Here is a 9,258-nt window from a genome sequence, read left to right on the forward strand (position 1 = left end):
AGCATGCAGGCTTTTTAGCTGGCTTCATTCACTTAGCAACATGCATTTGAGTTTCCTCCGTGACTTTTCCTGGTGCAACAGCTCATTTTTGATCACTGAATATATCCCACTGCATGGATGACCCCTGGCTTGTTTACCCGTTTGCCAGTTTGAGGATGTACTGCTTGCTTTCCAGCTCCCTGGGTTTTGAATAGTGGAGACTGGGTTACTTCCTTGTCCACCGTCCCCCTAAATGAATTTCAGATAAGCTAACGGCTTCTTGTCTTCCCTACATGGCCAGCCCCACCTATCATTCCAACGGCAAGCCTTTGCCTCCTGCCTGGCCAGAAGGATCTGGTTACTCTGCTTCAGCTTTGACTGTGAGCTTGGGGGTTGGGCTGAGTGACTACGCAGCTCCTGCCCTGTCCCTTGAGGTAGGAGGTGGGACTCATTCCAGACGTGGGGCTCAGACACTGGACCAAACTGAGGACTCGCTAAAACAGGAATGCGTGGAAACAGTGTTCCATAAGACACACCCACCAATGTGCCATGTCAGTTTACCATCACCATGGCAACACCCAGGTATTACCATCCCTTGCCATAGAAATGACCTCACCACCTGGAATTACCACCCTACTGCTGGACATGTCTGCATAGTCTGCCCCTTAATTTGCATGACACGTGAAAGCAGGTATAAACATGAGTGCAGCACCACCTCTGAGCTGCTGCTCTGGGCTCGCTGCCTATGGGGGAGCCCTGCCTCACAAGGAGCAGTTCCCCAGCTGCTGCCATGCACTGCCAGTTCAATAACAGCTGCTGTCCAACACCACCGGCTCACCCTTAAATTCTTTCCTGGGCTAAGCCAAGAACCCTCCCAGGCTAAGCCCCAGCTTAGGAGCTCTGCTACCCTGCCTCACCCTCATCACTGTGCTGTCCCCTGCAGCCTGCAGGGAGCATGCATGGTGTCCCATGGAGTCCTGTGAGCACCTCTCACAGTGCAATATTTCAGATGTCAATTAACAGCATTGCCCTCACTCGCTCCCACTTAGGAACTGAAGCATGGAGAATTGGCAAGTCTAAAGCACTCTGCGTTTATGAATAGTCTCCTTCTATTGGGACTCTCAATGACTATTATGATTTGCCTTTTGTTTATAAATTATTGCTTGGGAAGACACATTCTCAAGAGTCATTGCTCTTAAGAGGTAATGATCTTTATTTAGTGAGAGTGCCATGGTCTTCTCTACAAAGGATCCAATTTATTGTACTTGAAATTCATTGTTTAGGGGAATATCATGAAAGTATGGGAGCTCTCTCTCACAGCCGGAGGAAGAACCGGGTCCTAGGTGGATGACTTGGACTCTTGGTCTTTGACTCTCAGGCTGAGGTTTCTGAGAAATTCCATACCCAGGAAATTTCCAGTCTGCCTGCACCAAGGAAAAGGAGTGCCATCTTCCTACCCTAGTCAAAGGCTGCAGGCTGAGTGCTCTAAGCACTGCCTTTCATATCATTCTCACTCCCACTCTCTGAGGGAGAATTGAGACTTAACAGAGAGGAAGTAGCTCTGCTGCGGTAGACTGAAGGTGTTGGTGCTTTGTGGCTCATTTCAGTGATACGGGAGGATGAATTCCCCTTTCTGAAATCTGGACCAGCCTTCATTGCTGGTTTGCCCAATACAATGTAATTAAACGGCTAGATCTTTAAGACTAGATCATGAGAAGCTATGCAGCTCACGCTGGGGCCTCCATTTTGTCTGGGACCCTGAGCTGCTGTGTAAGAAGTCTAAATACCCTGAGACCACTGTGCTGCCAAGGCCACATGTAGGTCACCTCCAACTGTTCTTGCCATGGTACCAGACATGAGCCTGAAGTTCTCCAGAGCCTCTAGACCAGCCCATTCCTTGGCTGACTGCCACCAAATGACCCCGATTCACATCACCTGCAACAGACGAACCATCTGGCTGAGCCCTGTCTGAATTCTTGACTCTCAAAATTTTGAGATACAATCCAAGATGATTTTTTTGGGGGGGGACAGAGTCTCACTGCAACCTCTGCCTCTTGGGTTCAAGTGATTCTCCTGCCTTAGCCTCCCAAGCAGCTGTGATTACAGGTGCCCGCCACCATGCCCAGCTAATTTTTTGTATTTTTAGTAGAGACGGGGTTTCACTATGTTGGTCAGGCTGATCTCAAACTCCTGACCTTGTGATCTGCCCACCTTGGCCTCCCAAAGTGCTGAGATTACCAGCGTGATCCACCACACCCATCCCCAAGATGACTGTTTTAAGCTACTAGGTTATGGGAGGATTCACCATACGACAGTAGATGACTATCTGTTAACACTGTTCTACCTAAGAGGCACAGTCGACTCAGACCCACACCCTTGTATCCAAAGCCTGACGCTGGTAGGTAAGAAGGGGAAGAAAGCCCATTCTCACTTCCACAGTGCCCCGATGCTGGTGAGCTCAGAGGCTGCCCCGGGCAGCTGTTTGAGGCTGTGGGGTGGCAGGAGGTCCCCATGCTTCCCCATGCCCACAGAGAACAGCCAATGGGCTCAATCTCAAGTTGATGCAGCCTCAAACACAGAACTCAGACCCTGGAAATACCAACCATGTCCATGACGAGGTCTTCTTCACTCACACAGCTGGAAGGAAGTATTTATTCCTGGAGGCCCTGACCCTCTCCACGCCTGCCCTCCACATGTGGAACACATTACTCTGCTCACACTCTTGTCTGCAGGAGAGAAGCAAGACAGGAATCATGTCTATCAGGTTTTCAACCACAGAAGGATAGCGTAGGGGCAGGGAAGAGGAGGGAAGGGAAAGGATTTTTTAAACAGGAGTAAAATGATGCCTTTCAAGAGGCTAAAATATGGGTTACATGTCTTTCCTTGGGAATCCGCCCTGTTGTTTTCTTAAAGACTGAGCTGCCTCAGGTGAGCCTGGAGAGTTGCTCCGGAGGTGGGCTGTGTGAGCTGAGTCTAGAGCAGCAGAGGGAAGGGAAGCAGAGACCGTTGCCTCTATTGCTCCCAGCATTAGACATAGTGCCCTAAGAGGAAGCTGTACTGGGGAAAATGGGATGCTAATTGACGCTAAGAGAATCAATGCAGGAAGCAAGCCAGGGATGAAGTTTCTGTAATTCTACAGCTCCTTGCTTCCCCTGCCGATCAGGACGCCGGCCTCAGGCCCACCACAGCGTGGCCCTGCATCGAGGGAGCATGCAGCGTCTGTGAAGCCTGCTCTCCCTACCCCACTGCACATGGAAAGCCCACAAAGCAAGGGCAGAATGAGCGAGAACATACGGCCGAGGAAGGAACAGGCTTTCCCACCTTTACTCCGTGGGGGGGACTCATCCCAGGAGCAGGAGGCTGCAGGTTCTGCCCAATTTGTCCTCCGCTCTAAGCTCATCTTGCAAATGGAATTTGGGATGGGTGGTTTGCTAAAGGCAATCCCAGACCCACAGCGTTGAATCCCAGGCCAGTGAATGTGTTGGCCCCAAGGCTGGCTCTTTCTGGAAGTGTCCCCCAGCCAAGTCACATTGCTGGTGTCCCCAGAGGGTAGGGAAAATGCAGAGGCCAGTTCAGAATGGATGGCCAAGGAGGGCTTCTCCATGTCACAGTGGACACATCGGTGTCCCGTGGTGCATTGCCAAGTCTATCACTGATGTCGGGGGCTGCGGTGGGGGGCTGCTCCCACGCAAGCTCCCATCTGCCCCTCTCAGTCCTGGCCATGTCTTCTGGCTTCAGGGGCTCCTCAGCTGTGTGCAGGCTGAGCTGAGAGAGAGAGAGACAGAGTGTGTGTGTCTGTGTGTGGGGAGGTGTACTGGTAATCCCCTGGGGGCAACCAGCAGCGCTGGGAGTTGATGGATGTGTCCTTCCAGGCTCCCATCCTTCCTAAAACCAATCTCTCAGGTTATCAGAGTGCAAAGTGATTTGATGGGATGGAAGAACTGTGCTATTCAAAATGAACAGGGAAAGGCCTTTTTCCGAGTGTGTTTCCCTGGTCCTGAGAGATGGCGCCCTGCCCCAGCCCCAGGTGCCCCATCAGGGACCAGCTCAGCAGCACACCCTTGCTGGCTTCTCCACCTTCTCCACCTCCCTATTTCTAAAGTCATCTTTTTAAATAATAAATGCAAATTTATTTATTTTTCTGTCTAGCGGTAAGAACACTTAGCAGGAGACTTATACTCCTAGACTTTTCAGGGTGCAATGCAGCATGGTTTAGTGGGGACGCAACGTGGGCAGCAGACCCCTGGGTCTTAGTTGTCTCCTGGAACCAGAACCTCGTACCCGTTGAACAGCAGCTCACATTTTTCTCTTCCCGAGCCCCTGGAAACCACCATTCCACTTTCTGTCTCTATGAATTTGCCTTCCCTAGGCACCTCCTGTAACTGGAAGCATGCAGTGTTTGTTTATTGGCAACCAGCTTCTTTCACTGAGCGTAATGTTCTCCAGGTTCATCCGTGTTCTTGCATATGGCAGCACTTCCTTCTTTTTAAAGGCTGAATAGTATTCCATGGTATGGACAGACTGCACTTTCTTCCTGCATCCATGGACGGACACTTAGGCTGTTTCCACACTGTGGCTGTTGTGGATGGTACCGCAGTGAACACGGGACTGCAGATGTGCCCTCCCTCCAGCGCATGGGGAACTTTCTCCAGGACAGGTCACGGATGAGGTCACCAGACAAGTCTTAACCAATTGAAGAAGACTGAGATCATACCAAGTATTTTTCCAGTCACCATGGAATGAAACTGGAACTCAACAGTGAAGGAACATGGGAAACTCACAGAGGTGTGGAAGACAGACCTCGCATATCCCCGGAGCAGCCGAGGGGCCAAAGGAGAAATCCAGAGAGGTATATTAGAAAACACCCTGAGACAAACGAAAACCCAGCGCAACAAAACTTACGGAGTATAACAAAACAGTGCTGAGGGGCAGGTTTACAGCAAGAAATGCCGCATTAAAAAAGAAGAAACCCTCAAATCAACAACCCAATGTGAGGACTCAAGGAGCCAGAAAAGGAAGAATAAATCAAGTCCACACTTAGCGGAGGGAAGCCACTCCAGGGAGGGCATTCGGGCAGAGGGCACACAGGACGTTTTAACCACATTTACGTAAACTCACAGTCCAGTTCTTGTTTTTAAACCATACAACTGAAATCGGACCTTTTACCTCCCATCACCTTCTGAAGCAAGAAAAGCTTCCAACCGGGTGCGGAGGCTCAAGCCTGTAATCCCAGCACTTTGGGAGGCCGAGGTGGGTGGATCACGAGGTCAAGAGATCGAGACCATCCTGGTCAACATGGTGAAACCCCGTCTCTACTAAAAATACAAAACATTAGCTGGGCATGGTGGCGCGTGCCTGTAATCCCAGCTACTCAGGAGGCTGAGGCAGGAGAATTGCCTGAACCCAGGAGGCGGAGGTTGCGGTGAGCCAAGATCACGCCATTGCACTCCAGCCTGGGTAACGAGATTGAAACTCCGTCTCAAAAAAAAAGAAAAAAAAGAAAAGAAAAGCTTCCATTCAAAGGGAAGCAGGGGGCCACCAACCCAATCAGCATCTTTGCTGCAATCGGAAACCCAAGCATTTTCTGAGTTGTGAACCGTTTTTCTGAGGTCTAAAACAAAGTCAGACACAGGTCCCCTACGTGGGAAAATTCAATGACAGCATAACCACCTCTGGGGACCTGTATTTGCATTGCCTTTTACGCAATGGTGCATATTCATTTACGTAGATTTTCCTGTTGTGTTCAAAATGCCATTGACTCTGGTATGTAGAATAAAGTAAAATTAATAGTTCAGCCTGAGTCAAATGGATTCATACATAATATCCAAAGCCACTGATAGAGGGGAGCCAGTGGCGGCCCCTGGGCAAAGGGCTGAGTTGTTCCTTTCTTCTCTGAATCCAAGGGCGTGAGCTGGCGAGCTGGGGGTAAGGGCGCGTCTGCCAGCTGGAGGAAGAGCTGGCTGCCTCCAAAGTGGGAAGAAGCGGGTGGAGGGGGAGGCTGGACGTGCTGGAGGGATAACGGCACCAGATGCAATGAAAACGCTGGAGGAAAAGCCTTTCCTTTTCTATTTTAAAGTGGTACACTTTGGCCAGGCCTGGTGGCTCATGCCTGTAATTCCAGCACTTTCGGAGGCTGAGGCAGGCAGATCACTTGAGGCTGGGAGTTTGGGACCAACCTGGCCAACGTGGCAAAACCCCATCTCTACTAAAAATACAAAACTTAGCTGGGCGTGGTGGTGCCTGTAATCTGAGCTACTCAAGACCCTGAGGCAGGAGAACTGCTTGAACCCAGGAGGCAGAGGCTTCAGTGAGCTGAGATGGCACCACTGCACTCTAGCCTGGGCGACAGAGGGAGACTCTGTCTTAAAAAGCTACATTTCCTCCAAGTAGTCAGATCACTTTGCACTCTAACACCTCGAGAGACGGATTTTACAAAGGACAGTACTTGGAGGAATCCAAAATCTACCAGGAATTTAGAATTGGACTTATGTGGTCATTTGGAAAGCTTGACAGTTGTCAGTAGGATGGGCGAGGCTCCTGATCTTGGTCTGTGAGCTCTCCCTTGTATCACCAGGATCTTTTTTCAGCCAGAAAAGAGTGAATCTCAACTCATATTGGCTTAAGAATTTTAAAAATGTATATATGTTGGCTTAGGAAACTCAAAAGCCAAGACAGATATGGCTGAATTCAGGCATGGGTGGATCCAGGTGCTCAATAGACTTCTGACCTGTGGACATTGTTTCCTTTTGTATTTGCTCACAGTAGCTTCATTTTGAATGAAGTGTTCTCCTTCTAGTAGCAAGAATGCCACCAGCGGCTCCAAGTTTATACTCTACCTTCTCAGCAACCCCAGCAGCAGGGAAGCTGAAGCTGTTTAATTATTTTGGCAAAAAGGGCTCATTGGACTAACCTGGTTACTGCAGCTCTCTCTGAGCCCGTCACTATGGCAGGATGACGGGATGCTCTGATTGGCCAGGTCTCAGCCACAGGTCACAACTGGAGGCTGGGGTTGACTCAGTCAACTCAGATCCCACTGATGAGAGTGAAATTCCCCACTGAAAACTCAGGGTATGTTATTAGCAGATGCTGGGAAGGCTGAAAGCACTGCATCCATGAGATGGTGACACTGCACTGTGGCCCTCAGCCCAAGGTCTGGCCAACCCACCACAATAGCCCAGGGAACTCTGGGAAGTACAGCTGGTGTCAAAAGGTACATATATCTGTCATATTCCTAGGCACCCGTTTTACTTTCTTTTAGATGGAACCTTAAAAGAAAAAGAACGTTTCTATTCTAAACGTAGGTCCTGCTCCAAACATGCAGAAGTCCTTTAATTACTCACATTGGCTGCACCAAGAACCCTTCTTGGCGACTCCAGGGCCCCTGCGTGGACTCCCCCTGCCTCCCTGTGCCCCGCAGGCCCCTTCCCCAGCTGCCGTGGGTGGGCCTCCTCCGGGGTAGCCCCAGCCCCCTTTGTTCACCTTGCAAAGCTCGAGGCACTTTCAGCTCAGGTCACTGAACAGAAACCCGCAGGAGCCGGTGCACACCGAGGCAACTTTTCTAAATCAATACGAAAACGATGGCGGTGACATTTCACCTTCACAGGGTGCAGCTCAAACAGAGCCGGGCTGGAGCAGTAAAATTGAAACTAAATGGAATTTCAGGGGTGACGGCGGCAGGGGCTGAGGTGGCGAGGTTGCCTTTGTAGCATAAATTCATATGCATTGTAAAAAATATCGCCCGAATCTGAAGAGCTTGGCACGATTCCAGGAGCCAAGCAGACGCTGCAGTCGTGTTTGCCCGGCATGCTTCAGCAGACTTTCAATCTGTTTACAGGTATGCATGACAAACTGCCTTGAATGGATGAGTTATTGCTTCTGCTATAAATGAAATTAATACTATGGGGTGGAGGAGGTGTAGTGATAACACCATTAAAGCCAGCTAAGCTTGGAGACCAGAGATCAGCTTTCAAGTGCGGCGGTGCTCACCAGCTGGGGCGCGGAGTCAATTGACCCAGGCACAGACTCAGGCTATCCACGTCGGAAGAAAAGGCAACAGTCTCCAACAGGTGATTAGTGAATACACACTTCTGGGAGGAAGGGGAAGGTTGCAAAACAAAACGGCATCTCTCCGGGACAGTGTTTTTGAAGGCCTGAGAGCCCAGTCTGCTCGCCAAGGTCAGCTGTCACGGAGCAAGGAGGCCACCCCTTATGTGCAGATGGGAGGGACAGCGGAGACGCCGCGTCACCAGGTGAGTCTCCCAGTTTATCGGGGGTGATATTCAGCAGTTTGGTGATACTCAGCTCTTGCCTGAAAATAACCACAAAGCCACCACTTACGTTGCCAGCAGGCGGCTAGAAAGGGTGCTTCAATGTTGGTCCATAGCAACTGGGAAGCATCATGAGATTTGGGGGGGTCTTGATGTCTTGTTTACTATTGAAAACCTGTTTCCCAGACAGTGCAACAGTAGGTATTTTTTCCATGACAGAATGAGTGGCATATCCTTGTTTGTACAATACATGATGGCACACAGATTTTCCCTGCAAACTTTGTAAAATAATCGTTCCGCAACTCAGAGCAGCGGTTATCATTACTGCTGTTACTGCTGTTTACTGAAAGGCAAATGTCTCTGAGAGAGACGGGCCACGCCTCTCACGGGGAGCACCCGCCCCTTTACTCGTCACACACAGGAGATTTGCAGAAAATTCTTCACAGGTTGGTATTAATGGGGATTGCTAATGGCGACATTTGTTTCCCTGAGACGTACGTGCAGGTGCACACGTGCACGGGCGCGCGCACACACACACACACACACTCACACACACACCCACACACCCATGCACAGGGTTCTGTGTTCTCTACAGGCACTTTCCCCCATTCATCAAAATACGAAACCTGAAGAATTCACCCCAAACTCACATCCCATAATGTAAAACCTCATCGTGATTGACGGGGGTGGAAAGTGAGTAGCACGTTTGCAGCCGCTGGATTTCCCATCGCTCTGGGCAAACGCAAATGAGGGAGAGCAGAAGCTGCGCAGGAGGGCGAGGCTGAGCTCTGACACTGCTCCCCTCCCTGCCTCTGCTGCATGTGGGGAGGCTTCACACTTCGTTTTCAGAGGCCAGGAAGCTTTATCATTATTGAAATAGAGCAGTGGTTTGAAAGTGATGTCAGGTTGCGCAACGTACCTTCAGATGAGCCAGCTGTTGGGATGACCTGGACTGTTGGGATGAGCCTGGGCTGTTGGGGTGAGCCTGGGCTGTTGGGGTGACCTGGGCTGT

Source organism: Sapajus apella, unplaced genomic scaffold (genome assembly GCF_009761245.1).
Source record: "Sapajus apella isolate SASKATOON/1434 unplaced genomic scaffold, GSC_monkey_1.0 scaffold96, whole genome shotgun sequence".
NCBI classification, from domain to species: domain Eukaryota; kingdom Metazoa; phylum Chordata; class Mammalia; order Primates; family Cebidae; genus Sapajus; species Sapajus apella.